This window comes from Callionymus lyra, chromosome 17, assembly GCF_982586985.1.
Source record: "Callionymus lyra chromosome 17, fCalLyr1.hap1.1, whole genome shotgun sequence".
In the NCBI taxonomy this organism is placed as follows: domain Eukaryota; kingdom Metazoa; phylum Chordata; class Actinopteri; order Syngnathiformes; family Callionymidae; genus Callionymus; species Callionymus lyra.
The window spans coordinates 24,990,433-25,005,432 of NC_141834.1; positions in this window are offsets into that span (position 1 = coordinate 24,990,433).

Consider the following 15,000-nt stretch of genomic DNA (forward strand, 5'->3'; position numbering starts at 1 on the left):
AAGTGATTATTGTACAGGTGAGTCAAGGTGATGATTGTACAGGTGAGTCAAAGTGATTATTGTACAGGTGAGTCAAGGTGATGATTGTACAGGTGAGTCAAAGTGATTATTGTACAGGTGAGTCAAGGTGATGATTGTACAGGTGAGTCAAGGTGATTATTGCACAGGTGAGTCAAGGTGATGATCGTCACAGGTGAGTCAAGTCAAGGGGACTATTGCACAGGTGAGTCATGACAGCTGTCACCACAGGTGTAACCACAGCAAGACCTCCACATCGTGTTCACCTCCCAGATGGTCTGAGACACTCATCAAAGAATCTCTGCTGTCAAAACAGTCTCAGGCTGGTCTGCTCGTTGTCTGACTCCAGGTCCTGGTCTCTGACTCCAGGTCCTGGTATCTGACTCCAGGTCCTGGTCTCTGACTCCAGGTCCTGGTCTCTGACTCCAGGTCCTGGTCTCTGACTCCAGGTCCTGGTTTCTGACTCCAGGTCCTGGTCTCTGACTCCAGGTCCTGGTCTCTGACTCCAGGTCCTGGTTTCTGACTCCAGGTCCTGGTCTCTGACTCCAGGTCCTGGTCTCTGACTCCAGGTCCTGGTCTCTGACTCCAGGTCCTGGTCTCTGACTCCAGGTTCTGGTCTCTGACTCCAGGTCCTGGTCTCTGACTCCAGGTCCTGGTCTGAGGTTGTGGCTCCACATTATCGGGTCTAATGCTGGTCCCACCGACGGCTCTGAGACTCTAGACCCTCGATAACACAACACAATAACACAAGATAACACAAGACGTTTCAGAGATTTATTGTGTTCAGCACATACATAAACACACACACACACACACACACCTGCTGCTAAATCAATACTATCGATCAGAAGGTGATGATCTGTTGAACCAGATGATTTGATTGATTGATGTCAGGAAACATGCAACAGGATCCGGTCTCAGGTCTCGGGGAAGGATGTGAAATGATCCACTTCCAGTCTATGACCTCATTAAACGGGTCTCGAGGGTGGAGGTCAGGATTACAGGTTTGACCCGGACTGAACCTCCACACGTGAGACCAGCAGACCAGGTCCGTGTCCTTCATGTCCACCACGGTCCAGCAGAACCGGCGCTGTCTGGTCCGTGCAGGTGGTGTTGATGTAACTTTCTTCAGTTCCAGCTGACGGAGTGAGGTTAGCAGTCAGGTGGAGCGGGGGGCGGGGGGCGGGGGGCTGTAGGGGGGTCTAGGGGGGTCATCCTCGTGCCTCCAGTCGAGGAGAAAATCTCAGCAAATTAGTTACAGCGACGACGGCTGGTTCAGAGCTTTCATCCCTCACAGCAGGAGATACCATGGGACCAACATCCTGACTTCTCCCCCAGTTCATCGGGGCCCCCAAATCTTTACTGTCCCCCTACATCTTTACTGTCCCCCCAAATCTTTACTCCCCCCCTACATCTTTACTGTCCCCCCAAATCTTTACTCCCCCCCTACATCTTTACTGTCCCCCCAAATCTTTACTCCCCCCCTACATCTTTACTGTCCCCCCAAATCTTTACTGTCCCCCTACATCTTTACTGTTCCCCCAAATCTTTACTCCCCCCTACATCTTTACTGTCCCCCCAAATCTTTACTCCCCCCTACATCTTTACTGTCCCCCCAAATCTTTACTCCCCCCTACATCTTTACTGTCCCCCCAAATCTTTACTGTCCCCCTACATCTTCACTGTCCCCCTAAATCTTTACTGTCCTCCTAAATCTTCACTGTCCCCCTACATCTTCACTGTGCCCCTAAATCTTCACTGTCCCCCTGCATCATTACTGTCCCCCTAAATCTTCACTGTCCCCCTAAATCCTCAATGTCCCCCTGCATCATTACTGTCCCCCTAAATCCTCACTGTCCCCCTAAATCTTCACTGTCCCCCTATATTTTTACTGTCCCCCTAAATCTTCACTGTCCCCCTATATTTTTACTGTCCCCTTGCATCATTACTGTCCCCCTAAATCCTCACTGTCCCCCTAAATCTTCACTGTCCCCCTTAATCTTTACTGTCCCCCTAAATCTTTACTGTCCCCCCAAATCTTTACTGTCCCCCTACATCTTCACTGTCCCCCACTGTCCCCCTGCATCATTACTGTCCCCCTAAATCCTTACTGTCCCCCTAAATCTTCACTGTCCCCCTAAATCTTGACTGTCCCCCTAAATCTGCACTGTCCTCCTATATCTTCACTGTCCCCCTGCATCTTTACTGTCCCCCTAAATCTTCACTGTCCCCCTAAATCTTTACTGTCCCCTTAACTCCTCACTGTCCCACTAAATCCTCACTGTCTCCCTAAATCTTCACTGTCCCCCTAAATCTTTACTGTCCCCCTAAATCTTTACTGTCCCCCTAAATCCTCACTGTCCCCCTAAATTTTCACTGTCCCCCTAAATCTTCACTGTCCCCCTAAATCCTTACTGTCCCCCTAACTCCTCACTGTCCCCCTAAATCCTCACTGTCCCCCTAAATCTTCACTGTCCCCCTTAATCTTTACTGTCCCCCTAAATCTTTACTGTCCCCCCAAATCTTTACTGTCCCCCTACATCTTCACTGTCCCCCACTGTCCCCCTGCATCATTACTGTCCCCCTAAATCCTTACTGTCCCCCTAAATCTTCACTGTCCCCCTAAATCTTTACTGTCCCCCTAACTCCTCACTGTCCCCCTAAATCCTCACTGTCCCCCTAAATCTTCACTGTCCCCCTAAATCCTCACTGTGTGTGGCTGGTCTTTGTTCAGAAGAGAGTCTGGTCCTGTGTTGTCATCTTTGTTGTGTCCATATTAGTACATGTGAGTGTCAAGAAGGAGTCGAAGACTCTGATAAGAAGAAATACCAGCAGTGTGTGTCCGAGTGTGTGTGTGTGTGTAAGTGTGTGTATGTGTGTATATATATAGAATAGAATAGAATAAAATGCCTTTATTTGTCATTCTACATAGTATAACGAAATTAGAACGTTGAGTGCAGTCAAGCAATACATTAAAAACACAATATTAAAAAATATATATATATAAATACATTTCCAACAGTACAAGTTAAATAGATAAAATGCAATAATGTAAAGGTATGTGCATCAGTCCATGTGTGAATTTATATGTATATTATATATTTTATATATATATATATATATATATATATATATATATATATATATATATATATATGTATGTATATATATGTTTGTAAACTGTATATATATATAGATATTTATAGATATTTAAATATATATACATATATATTTATAAATCTATATGTATATATATCTATACATAAATATATGTGAGTATGTGTGTGTTTATCTATATGTGTGTGTATGTTTGCGTTAATATAAATGTGTGTGAGAGTGTGTGTGTGTGAGTGTGTAGAGAAAGTGGGTCACTAACTTGTTTACTGGTCTGATCTGTTTCCTGCTTCTTCTCTTGTTGATGTTTTAAAAGCTTCTGTCATGATAAGAAGCTGCTGTCGCCATGGAAACCATCATGTTAGCACAAACCAGCAATCTGTTAGTCCACGACGTCATATTGTGTTTATATATATGTGTGTGTGTGTGTTTGTTTATATATGTGTGTGTGTATGTTTGTTTTATATATATGTGTGTGTTTGTTTATATATATATATATGTATGTGTGTGTGTGTGTGTGTGTGTGTGTGTGTGTGTGTGTGTGTGTGTGTGTTGATATATGCGTGTGAGTATATGTTTGTTTTTATATATATGTGTGCGTGTGTTGTTTATATATGTGTGTGTGTATATGTTTTCTTTATATACTGTATATATATATATATATATATATATATATATATATACATATATATATATATATATATATTTACTGTCCCCCTAACTCCTAACTCCTATATATATATATATATACATATATATATATATATATATATATATATATATATATGTATATATATATATATGTGTTTGTGTGTGTGTTTATATATATATATGTGTGTATATGTTTGTTGTTGTATATACTGTATGTGCATGTGTTTGTTTATATATGTGTGTGTGTATTTGTTTATATATGTGTGAGTGTGTATATGTGTGTTTGTTTAAATGTGTGTTTGTTTATATATGTTTGTGTGTGTGAGAGTGTGTACATACACATATTTACTGTGTGTATATATATACACAGTAAATATGTGTATGTATCCACGTGTGTATATATCTATGTGTGTGTATATGTTTGTGTATATATATCTAAATGAGTATATGTGTGTGTGTATTTAAGTGTGTATATATCTATATCAATATAGATATATATAGATATAGATATATACACACACTTAAATACACACTCATACACATATGTGTGTGTGTGTAAATGTGTGTATATATCTAAGTGTGTGTGAACAGTGTGAACGTTGATAAATTGCTGCTATTAATTACATTTGACCACCTTTTCATTAACAACGGCTGATATGTGTGTGTCCGTGTGTGTGTCTGTGTGAACTCCCACCTTCATATGTTGTGTTGTTGTGTAATTACCATATAAACTTCAACAATAGACAGTTGTCATTGGTCAGAGACGCACAAAGACACACAAACACACTCACACTCACCCCACCCACACACACAACACACACACACACACACACAGACGTATATAAACACACACACCCACACACATATTCAACACAAACACACACACACTCGATCCCTCTGTACTCTAGCTGCTAATGACGGACAGCTGAAGGCACACTCACAGGCGCCAATCAAATTTGCAGGCCTGTAATTGGATTAGAGTTTGGGGGGGAGGGCTTTTATCTCCCCCTCCCTCACTTGTTTGTGCTCTCATCTGTGGCTGAGTGATGGACAAAAGAGCCACTTGTCAACTCCAGGCTGTGTATGTGTGCGACTGTTGAGGCCTGTGTGTGTGTATGTGTGCGACTGTTGAGGCCTGCGTGTGTGTATGTGTGCGACTGTTGAGGCCTGCGTGTGTGTATGTGTGCGACTGTTGAGGCCTGTGTGTGTGTATGTGTGCGACTGTTGAGGCCTGTGTGTGTGTATGTGTGCGACTGTTGAGGCCTGGGTGTGTGTATGTGTGCGACTGTTGAGGCCTGGGTGTGTGTATGTGTGCGACTGTTGAGGCCTGCATGTGTGTATGTGTGTGACTGTTGAGGCCTGGGTGTGTGTATGTGTGCGACTGTTGAGGCCTGCGTGTGTGTATGTGTGCGACTGTTGAGGCCTGTGTGTGTATGTGTGCGACTGTTGAGGCCTGGGTGTGTGTATGTGTGCGACTGTTGAGGCCTGTGTGTGTGTATGTGTGCGACTGTTGAGGCCTGCGTGTGTGTATGTGTGCGACTGTTGAGGCCTGTGTGTGTGTATGTGTGCGACTGTTGAGACCTGTGTGTGTATGTGTGCGACTGTTGATGCCTGTGTATGTGTATGTAATTAAGTAAGTAATATTTATTTATATAGCGCTTTTCGAGACCAGGTGTGCGACTGTTGAGGCCTGCATGTGTGTATGTGTGCGACTGTTGAGGCCTGCGTGTGTGTATGTGTGCGACTGTTGAAGCCTGCGTGTGTGTATGTGTGCGACTGTTGATGCCTGTGTATGTGTGCGACTGTTGAGGCCTGCGTGTGTGTATGTGTGCGACTGTTGAGGCCTGCGTGTGTGTATGTGTGCGATTGTTGAGGTCTGTGTATGTGTGCGACTGTTGATGCCTGTGTATGTGTGCGACTGTTGAGGCCTGCATGTGGGTATGTGTGCGACTGTTGAGGCCTGCGTGTGTGTATGTGTGCGACTGTTGAGGCCTGCGTGTGTGTATGTGTGCGACTGTTGAGGCCTGCGTGTGTGTATTAGTGCGACTGTTTTGGCCTGCGTGTGTGTATGTGTGCGACTGTTGAGGCCTGCGTGTGTGTATGTGTGCGACTGTTGAGGCCTGTGTGTATATGTGTGCGACTGTTGAGACCTGTGTGTGTATGTGTGCGACTGTTGTGGCCTGCGTGTGTGTATGTGTGCGACTGTTGAGGCCTGCGTGTGTGTGTATGTGTGCGACGGTTGAGGCCTGCGTGTGTGTATGTGTGCGACTGTTGAGGCATGCGTGTGTGTATGTGTGCGACTGTTGAGTCCTGCATGTGTGTATGTGTGCGACTGTTGAGGCCTGCGTGTGTGTATGTGTGAGACTGTTGAGGCCTGCATGTGTGTATGTGTGCGACTGTTGAGGCCTGCGTGTGTGTATGTGTGCGACTGTTGAGGCCTGCGTGTGTATGTGTGCGACTGTTGATGCCTGTGTATGTGTGCGACTGTTGAGGCCTGCGTGTGTGTATGTGTGCGACTGTTGAGGCCTGCGTGTGTGTATGTGTGCGACTGTTGAGGCCTGCGTGTGTGTATGTGTGCGACTGTTGAGGCCTGCGTGTGTGTATGTGTGCGACTGTTGAGGTCTGTGTATGTGTGCGACTGTTCATGCCTGTGTATGTGTGCGACTGTTGAGGCCTGCATGTGTGTATGTGTGCGACTGTTGAGGCCTGCGTGTGTGTATGTGTGCGACTGTTGAGGCCTCATGTGTGTATGTGTGCGATTGTTGAGGCCTGCGTGTGTGTATGTGTGCGACTGTTGAATCCTGCATGTGTGTATGTGTGCGACTGTTGAGGCCTGCGTGTGTGTATGTGTGCGACTGTTGAGGCCTGCTTGTGTGTATGTGTGCGACTGTTGAGTCCTGCGTGTGTGTATGTGTGCGACTGTTGAGGCCTGCATGTGTGTATGTGTGCGACTGTTGAGGCCTGCTTGTGTGTATGTGTGCGACTGTTGAGGCCTGCGTGTGTGTATGTGTGCGACTGTTGAGTCCTGCATGTGTGTATGTGTGCGACTGTTGAGGCCTGCGTGTGTGTATGTGTGCGACTGTTGAGGCCTGCTTGTGTGTATGTGTGCGATTGTTGAGGCCTGCGTGTGTGTATGTGTGCGACTTGTGAGGCCTGCGTGTGTGTATGTGTGCGACTGTTGAGGCCTGCGTGTGTGTATGTGTGCGACTGTTGAGGCCTGCGTGTGTGTATGTGTGTGACTGTTGAGGCCTGCATGTGTGTATCTGTGCGACTGTTGAGGCCTGTGTGTGTATGTGTGCGACTGTTGAGGTCGCTGTATGTGTGCGACTGTTGAGGCCTGCGTTTGTGTATGTGTGCGACTGTTGAGGCCTGCATGTGTGTATGTGTGCGACTGTTGAGGCCTGCTTGTGTGTATGTGTGCGACTGTTGAGGCCTGTGTGTGTGTATGTGTGCGACTGTTGAGGTCTGTGTGTGTGTATGTGTGCGACTGTTGAGGCCTGCGTGTGTGTATGTGTGCGACTGTTGAGGCCTGCGTGTGTGTATGTGTGCGACTGTTGAGGCCTGCATGTGTGTATGTGTGCGACTGTTGAGGCCTGTGTGTGTGTATGTGTGCGACTGTTGAGGCCTGCATGTGTGTATGTGTGCGACTGTTGAGGCCTGCGTGTGTGTATGTGTGCGACTGTTGAGTCCTGCGTGTGTGTATGTGTGCGACTGTTGAGGTCTGTGTATGTGTATGTGTGCGACTGTTGAGGCCTGCATGTGTGTATGTGTGCGACTGTTGAGGCCTGCGTGTGTGTATGTGTGCGACTGTTGAGGCCTGCATGTGTGTATGTGTGCGACTGTTGAGGCCTGCATGTGTGTATGTGTGCGACTGTTGAGGCCTGCATGTGTGTATGTGTGCGATTGTTGAGGCCTGCGTGTGTGTATGTGTGCGACTGTTGAATCCTGCATGAGTGTATGTGGGCGACTGTTGAGGCCTGCGTGTGTGTATGTGTGTGACTGGTGAGTCGTGCATGTGTGTATGTGTGCGACAGTTGAGGCCTGCGTGTGTGTATGTGTGCGACTGTTGAGGCCTGCTTGTGTGTATGTGTGTGACTGTTGAGGCCTGCGTGTGTGTATGTGTGCGACTGTTGAGGCCTGCATGTGTGTATGTGTGCGACTGTTGAGGCCTGCATGTGTGTATGTGTGCGACTGTTGAGGCCTGCGTGTGTGTATGTGTGCGACTGTTGAGTCCTGCATGTGTGTATGTGTGCGACTGTTGAGGCCTGCGTGTGTGTATGTGTGCGACTGTTGAGGCCTGCATGTGTGTATGTGTGCGACTGTTGAGGCCTGCGTGTGTGTATGTGTGCGACTGTTGAGGCCTGCGTGTCTATGTGTGCGACTGTTGAGGCCTGCGTGTGTGTATGTGTGCGACTGTTGAGTCCTGCATGTGTGTATGTGTGCGACTGTTGAGGCCTGCGTGTGTGTATGTGTGCGACTGTTGAGGCCTGCGTGTGTGTATGTGTGCGACTTTTGAGGCCTGCATGTGTGTATGTGTGCGACTGTTGAGTCCTGCGTGTGTGTATGTGTGCGACTCTTGAGGCCTGCGTGTGTGTATGTGTGCGACTGTTGAGGCCTGCGTGTGTGTATGTGTGCGACTGTTGAGGCCTGCTTGTGTGTATGTGTGCGATTGTTGAGGCCTGCGTGTGTGTATGTGTGCGACTGTTGAGGCCTGCTTGTGTGTATGTGTGCGACTGTTGAGGCATGCGTGTGTGTATGTGTGCAACTGTTGAGGCATGCGTGTGTATGTGTGCGACTGTTGAGGCCTGCGTGTGTGTATGTGTGCGACTGTTGAGGTCTATGTATGTGTGCGACTGTTGATGCCTGTGTATGTGTGCGACTGTTGATGCCTGTGTATGTGTGCGACTGTTTAGGCCTGCATGTGTGTATGTGTGCTACTGTTGAGGCCTGCGTGTGTGTATGTGTGCGACTGTTGAGGTCTATGTATGTGTGCGACTGTTGATGCCTGTGTATGTGTGCGACTGTTGAGGCCTGCATGTGTGTATGTGTGCGACTGTTGAGGCCTGCGTGTGTGTATGTGTGCGACTGTTGAGGCCTGCTTGTGTGTATGTGTGCGACTGTTGAGGCCTGCATGTGTGTATATGTGCGACTGTTGAGGTCTGTGTATGTGTGCGACTGTTCATGCCTGTGTATGTGTGCGACTGTTGAGGCCTGCATGTGTGTATGTGTGCGACTGTTGAGGCCTGCGTGTTTGTATGTGTGCGACTGTTGAGGCCTCATGTGTGTATGTGTGCGATTGTTGAGGCCTGCGTGTGTGTATGTGTGCGACTGTTGAATCCTGCATGAGTGTATGTGTGCGACTGTTGAGGCCTGCTTGTGTGTATGTGTGCGACTGTTGAGGCCTGCGTGTGTGTATGTGTGCGACTGTTGAGGCCTGCATGTGTGTATGTGTGCGACTGTTGAGGCCTGCGTGTGTGTATGTGTGCGACTGTTGAGTCCTGCATGTGTGTATGTGTGCGACTGTTGAGGCCTGCGTGTGTGTATGTGTGCGACTGTTGAGGCCTGCTTGTGTGTATGTGTGCGACTGTTGAGGCCTGCGTGTGTGTATGTGTGCGACTGTTGAGGCCTGCATGTGTGTATGTGTGCGACTGTTGAGGCCTGCTTGTGTGTATGTGTGCGACTGTTGAGGCCTGCGTGTGTGTATGTGTGCGACTGTTGAGTCCTGCATGTGTGTATGTGTGCGACTGTTGAGGCCTGCGTGTGTGTATGTGTGCGACTGTTGAGGCCTACTTGTGTGTATGTGTGCGATTGTTGAGGCCTGCGTGTGTGTATGTGTGCGACTTGTGAGGCCTGCGTGTGTGTATGTGTGCGACTGTTGAGGCCTGCATGTGTGTATGTGTGCGACTGTTGAGGCCTGCGTGTGTGTATGTGTGTGACTGTTGAGGCCTGCATGTGTGTATCTGTGCGACTGTTGAGGCCTGTGTGTGTGTATGTGTGCGACTGTTGAGGTCTGTGTATGTGTGCGACTGTTGATGCCTGCGTGTGTGTATGTGTGCGACGGTTGAGGCCTGCATGTGTGTATGTGTGCGACTGTTGAGGCCTGCTTGTGTGTATGTGTGCGACTGTTGAGGCCTGTGTTTGTGTATGTGTGCGACTGTTGAGGTCTGTGTGTGTGTATGTGTGCGACTGTTGAGGCCTGCGTGTGTGTATGTGTGCGACTGTTGAGGCCTGCATGTCTGTATGTGTGCGACTGTTGAGGCCTGCATGTGTGTATGTGTGCGACTGTTGAGGCCTGTGTGTGTGTATGTGTGCGACTGTTGAGGCCTGCATGTGTTTATGTGTGCGACTGTTGAGGCCTGCGTGTGTGTATGTGTGCGACTGTTGAGTCCTGCATGTGTGTATGTGTGCGACTGTTGAGGTCTGTGTACGTGTGCGACTGTTGATGCCTGCGTGTGTGTATGTGTGCGACTGTTGAGGCCTGCATGTGTGTATGTGTGCGACTGTTGAGGCCTGCTTGTGTGTATGTGTGCGACTGTTGAGGCCTGTTTGTGTGTATGTGTGCGACTGGTGAGGCCTGCGTGTGTGTATGTGTGCGACTGTTGAGGCCTGCGTGTGTGTATGTGTGTGACTGTTGAGGCCTGTGTGTGTGTATGTGTGCGACTGTTGAGGTCTGTGTGTGTGTATGTGTGCGACTTTTGAGCCCTGCGTGTGTGTATGTGTGCGACTGTTGAGGCCTGCGTGTGTGTATGTGTGCGACTGTTGAGGCCTGCGTGTGTGTATGTGTGCGACTGTTGAGGCCTGCATGTGTGTATGTGTGCGACTGTTGAGGCCTGCATGTGTGTATGTGTGCGACTGTTGAGGCCTGCATGTGTGTATGTGTGCGACTGTTGAGGCCTGCATGTGTGTATGTGTGCGACTGTTGAGGCCTGCATGTGTGTATGTGTGCGACTGTTGAGGCCTGCATGTGTGTATGTGTGCGACTGTTGAGGCCTGCATGTGTGTATGTGTGCGACTGTTGAGGCCTGCATGTGTGTATGTGTGCGACTGTTGAGGCCTGCATGTGTGTATGTGTGCGACTGTTGAGGCCTGCATGTGTGTATGTGTGCGACTGTTGAGGCCTGCATGTGTGTATGTGTGCGACTGTTGAGGCCTGCATGTGTGTATGTGTGCGACTGTTGAGGCCTGCATGTGTTAAACCTAATTTCTGAGTGGATGCTCGCTTTAAGGTGAAAGGTCAGCAGGTCATGTGACTTGAATTCACAGCATGTGTGCAGGTCTGGTCCTGCTCAGACCAGCAGGATGGACTGAGGGAACCAACGACTCCCTGCAGGATCTGGATGCTCTCAGCAGGTCCAGACCCTCACTGAGGAGGGTCTGGAGGGGGCGCTCAAGAACACACTGAAGAACACACTCGTCGATCACATGTTGAACATTCCTCACACACACACACACACACACACACACACACACACACACACACACACACACACACACATCTCTCACACACACATGTCTGACACATACACACACACACACGTCTCTCACACACACATGTCTAACACACACACACTTGTCTCTCTCTCACACACACACACACGTATCACACACACATGTCTCACACACTTGTCTCTCACACACACACACACACTTGTCTCACACACACACAAACACACTTGTCTCACACACACACACACACATACACACGTCTCACACACACACAAACACACACACACTTGTCTCACACACACACTTGTCTCACACACACGTCTCACACACACACACTTGTCTCACACACACACTTGTCTCACACACACGTCTCACACACACACACTTGTCTCACACACACACTTGTCTCACACACACGTCTCACACACACACACTTGTCTCACACACACACACACACACACTTGTCTCACACACACCTCACACACACACACACACACCTCTCACACACACACACACACACACACACACACACACACACACACACACACACACACACACTTGTCTCACACACACCTCACACACACACACACACACACACACACACACACACACACACACACACACACACACACACACACACAGTGTGGAGGGTGTTTGTGTCTCATGGGTTCTCGGCTCTGACTTGAGCCTTTGAGCCACGCAGGACACGTGTGGGAGGAGATGTGAAGAGTTGTGTGTCTGTTGTGCGTCTGTTCTCTGCCCTCGGGCGCCGCTTAAGTGCGTCTTCATTCTGCTGAGATCCTGCTGAGATCCTGCTGAGATCCTGCTCAGGTCTGCAGCTCCTCGTCGCTGACAGCAGCTCTTCAGCGAGGCTTAGCTCCTCTTGTGTGGCGGGTCCGCCCGAGGCTCCCACCACACCCTCCTCACATGGACACACACACAGTGTTGAACACACACACAGTGTTCAACACACACACAGTGTTGAACACACACACAGTGTTGAACACACACACAGTGTTCAACACACACACAGTGTTGAACACACACACAGTGTTGAACACAAAAGCACGTCCTCCACTCGAGTCCAGATCCTGAGAACCAGGACCTTCTCTTCCCAAACAAAACAAGCTCAGAGAAGCTTCTCCATCGGCAGGAAGTCCAAGGTTTGTTACTCGTCCACGGGTCGCGTTTACGAGGAACCACCTGACACTCACTTCCTGTTCCTGGTGGTCCAGACTTCCTGTTCCTGGTCGGCCACCAGGACCACCAGGCCAGAGGAGGAGCAGAAACACACACACGTTTACACACACGTGAACATACACACACACACACATATAAAAACACAGAAATGACACACACACACTCACACACTCACACATATACACACACACTCACACACACACTCACACATATACACACACACTCACACTCACACATATAGACACACACTCTTACACACACTCACACAAACTCACACACACACACTCACACATATATATACACACACTCTCACACACACATATACACACACACTCTTACACACACTCACACAAACTCACACACACCCACTCACACATATATATACACACACACTCACACACACACACACACACACACACTCACACACACTCACACATATATACACACACTCACACACACACACTCACACACACACACACACACACACACACACACACTCACACACACACTCACTCACACACACTCACACATATATACACACACTCACACACTCGCACATATATACACACACTCACACACACACACACACTCATTCACACACACTCACACACACACACACACTCACACACACACACACACACACACACACACACACACACACACACACTCACACATATAGACACACACTCTTACACACACTCACACAAACTCACACACACACACTCACACATATATATACACACACTCTCACACACACATATACACACACACTCTTACACACACTCACACAAACTCACACACACCCACTCACACATATATATACACACACACTCACACACACACACACACACACACACACACTCACACACACTCACACATATATACACACACTCACACACACACACTCACACACACACACACACACACACACACACACACTCACACACACACTCACTCACACACACTCACACATATATACACACACTCACACACTCGCACATATATACACACACTCACACACACACACACTCATTCACACACACTCACACACACACACACACACACACACACACACACACACACACACACACTCACACACACACTCACTCACACACACTCACACATATATACACACACTCACACACTCGCACATATATACACACACTCACACACACACACACTCATTCACACACACTCACACACACACACACACACTCACACACACACACACACACACACACACACACACACACACACACTCACACATATAGACACACACTCTTACACACACTCACACAAACTCACACACACACACTCACACATATATATACACACACTCTCACACACACATATACACACACACTCTTACACACACTCACACAAACTCACACACACCCACTCACACATATATATACACACACACTCACACACACACAAACACACACACACACACACACACACTCACACACACTCACACATATATACACACACTCACACACACACACTCACACACACACACACACACACACACACACACACACACTCACTCACACACACTCACACATATATACACACACTCACACACTCGAACATATATACACACACTCACACACACACACACTCATTCACACACACTCACACACACACACACACTCACACACACACACACACACACACACACACACACACACACACACACTCACACACACACACTCACACACACACACACACTCACTCACACAAACCCACACATATATACACACACTCACATACTCGCACATATATTCACACACTCACACACACACACTCCCTCACACACACTCACACATATATACACACACTCACACACTCGCACATATATACAAACACTCACACACACACACACACACTCACTCACACACACTCACACATATATACACACACTCACACAGTCGCACATATATACACACACTCACACACACACACACACTCACTCACACACACTCACACATATATACACACACTCGCACATATATACACACACTCACACACACACACACACTCACTCACTCACACACACTCACACATATATACACACACTCGCACACTCTTACACACACTCACACACACACACTCACACTCAGACATGTCATCAACATGTCATGATACTGTCACTCAAACATGTCATGATGCTGTCACTCAAACATGTCATGATGCTGTCACTCAAACATGTCATGATACTGTCACTCAAACATGTCATGATACTGTCACTCAAACATGTCATGATACTGTCACTCAAACATGTCATGATACTGTCACTCAAACATGTCATGATGCTGTCACTCAAACATGTCATGATGCTGTCACTCAAACATGTCATGATGCTGTCACTCGAACATGTCATGATGCTGTCACTCAAACATGTCATGATACTGTCACTCAAACATGTCATGATACTGTCACTCAAACATGTCATGATACTGTCACTCAAACATGTCATGATGCTGTCACTCAAACATGTCATGATACTGTCACTCAAACATGTCATGATACTGTCACTCAAACATGTCATGATACTGTCACTCAAACATG